Source organism: Delphinapterus leucas, chromosome 7 (assembly GCF_059928025.1).
Source record: "Delphinapterus leucas isolate spDelLeu-1000000601 "Yukka" chromosome 7, BTC_Dleu_Yukka2, whole genome shotgun sequence".
Classification (NCBI taxonomy): Eukaryota; Metazoa; Chordata; class Mammalia; order Artiodactyla; family Monodontidae; genus Delphinapterus; species Delphinapterus leucas.
The window spans coordinates 90,375,409-90,378,237 of NC_143135.1; positions in this window are offsets into that span (position 1 = coordinate 90,375,409).

Genomic DNA, 2,829 nt, shown 5'->3' on the forward strand with positions numbered 1-2,829 from the left:
TGCTCCCTGTCACTTGCTATTTGACCTCAGTTTAGAATCAAGAAAACCTATTGATTCCAAGGACTGTGCCTGCAGTACCCACTCATCAGGATATTGATAGTTCTTTTTCCCTCAAGCCCAAGCCCTGAGTGCCCTGGAAAGGAGGTGTGGGTCACAGAAGGACCCACAGGGGACAGCTCCCCCTCTTGTTGCTGCCGCCATGTGCCAGTGAAGAGCTGGGTTTCTGTGATCTGAAGCCTGCTGGATGACATTCTATTTTAACAAGACCTCAAATTTGATCTCCATTTCAAGAAGGGGAAATGAAGAATGGGTTCCCCCTGGAGCCAGTCTGCCCCTTGGTCTGATTTAGCCCTGAGGCCAGGATGCCACTTCTCTGGCAGCTCTCTGGTCTCAGCTCTGGCCGGGGGTGGGGAGAGGGCCTTGGGCGCCAGCTGGGCGTGGGAGCAGTGACTGCTGATGCGCCCTGACAGCCACCCCAGCCTCAGGTCGGCCCAGCTCCGGAGAGGGACTCCCAGCCCCTCATGAGTGTGGCTGTCCGCCAGCTGTGCCTGATCGCACTCAGCCTGAACATCCCTCCCCCGTCACATGTCTGTTTGTCTCCAGCTTCACATTTGCACTTTTAATCTTCAGCAGCTCTGTCTGCTCATTTAGATCCCTCACGTCCCCTCAAGCCACAAGTCCACCCAGACACACGCACACACAGGCAGACTTCACGTGTCTGCATCCGAGAGATGAACTTCCATGTAAAATGGATGAGTTCACACGCAATGGGGATTTAGGCTAGATCAAAGGCACGGCAAGAGAGTGAGAAATGTTGGAATGAATGATGAGGACAAAGGCTCCTAGAATGTCCAAGCTGAAAATAATTCAGGGACCATCTACTCCACTATCAGCTTTATTGGAAGCCATCTGATTTCAATTGCTAAATACAATTCACTGCTCAAAAGTGTGTCACCCAGCCCCATTTTACAAATAAGGAAATCAAGATTCCAAAAGGCCAGGTGAGCCGTCCTCCATGTATGAGAGGCCTCTGAACCAAGGTGCAGAGAAGGGCAGGGACCCAAGGGGGCCGCTGGGAAGCAGTAAATGCAGCGGCTGGAGTGCAAGTGCCCCGCATCCTGATGCCTGGGTTCAAAGCCCAGCTTCACCTCTTACAATTTCATACCTTCAATTGCCTTGTCTGTAAAAAGTGGGGGAGGTATGACAGCTATTTCATGGGTTTATGGTAAGGATTAAATGAGATGATTTCTGTGAAGTTCTCAGCATCATGCTGGGCACACAGTAAGCCCTCGGGAAATGGTAGCTACTATTGTTGTCATTATATTGGAGTCAGCTGCCTCTATGGATGCCCCCTATCTGTGCCTGTGTGTATATGAATAAAGGGGTAAGAAGAATGCTTTTTCAATTTTCTGAAATTTTGCTGATAAAGCGTTCACATTATTTCACTTAAACTACTGTAAGATTTATACATATTCCTTACACTGGATATGAGTAAGAGCCATGATTCATAAGTTTTAGGTATAATTTAAAATAAGCATATCTATTATTACCCCTTAAATATTACCAAAATTACACATGGCCTTAGCACATGACCCATCCAGGGTGATCTCACTGAGTCTTGGAGTTGGCTTAGTTTTAGGGTCATATTCTGGCACTGTTACCATACCAAGCTTGGGTCCACTCGCCTGCGCACAGTAGAGCCAATCTACTGACACTGGGTTGTGGTGAAGGAAAGTGCAGCGTTTATTGCAGGTGCCAAGCAAGGAGTCCAGGCTGCTCATGCTCAAAAGACCCAAACTCCCCAGTGGTTTTCAGGCAAAGGTTTTTAAAGACAGGGTGAGGGAGGGCAGGGTTGTGAGGTTCATGATCAATTCATGGACATTCTTCTGATTGGTTGGTGGTGAGGTAATCGGAGTCAACATCATCAACCTTCTGGTTCCAACCAGTCTGGGGTCTACCTGCTTGTGGTCAGCATGCAGTTAACTTCTTCCACCTGGAAGGGATTTCAGTCTCTGTAAAACAGCTCAAAGGATATGGCTCAGAATATGGCCTCAGAGGAGGAACTAAAGGTCCTTGACTTTGATTAATGGCTAAACTATTATTATTTTGTCTTGCTTGACTGTTTTCTTTTCTGCATTTTCTCACTTTTCTGATTAAATTTATTCTTTGGAAATCAGGGAAGGCCTAGGAGGCTAAAGTTTTTCTACAGAGAAGAGGCAGGCAGAGGACATGGGTGGGGGGTCTTTCCCAGGAAGGTCCCATAGGGTCCTGCTGGGTTACAGGACTGACCCTGGCTCCCACGTCTTTGTGGTTCATCATGGTGCTCCAACACCTCCAGGAAGCCTGAGGAAGATTTGCTGAGTGGTAGTGCCCCATCGTGCCCTCTTTTCTCTTAGGCCAGCTCCCCAATGTGTTCTGTCTGCATATATTCTTCTCATTCCCATCCTCTTGATTCTGCTTCTGCTGTTCCCCCAACTCAAAAGACCTTCTTCCCTTTCCTTAAATCTTACACATCCTCAAAGCGCTAATGTAATAAAAATGGCAGGTACCTTTCATTAAATGCTTACTAGGTTTCAGATCCTGGCTAATGAGGTGGGCACTATAATTATTCTCTCTTTACAGGGAGGAAACTAAGGCATGGAGGGGTGAAGCAACTTGTGGAAGATCGGTCCCTGAAACTGAGTCCCCCTAAGTCTGGGTTCCTCTGCTGAGTTTATGATTAACCTTTCTATCCAAAACTTTACTCCCTTTCTTTTCCTGAATCTGTTCCCCTCAAGATTGAGGAGTATCAAAGAAAAGGGGGGATTGAACAAACCCCTGTGTCCCTGT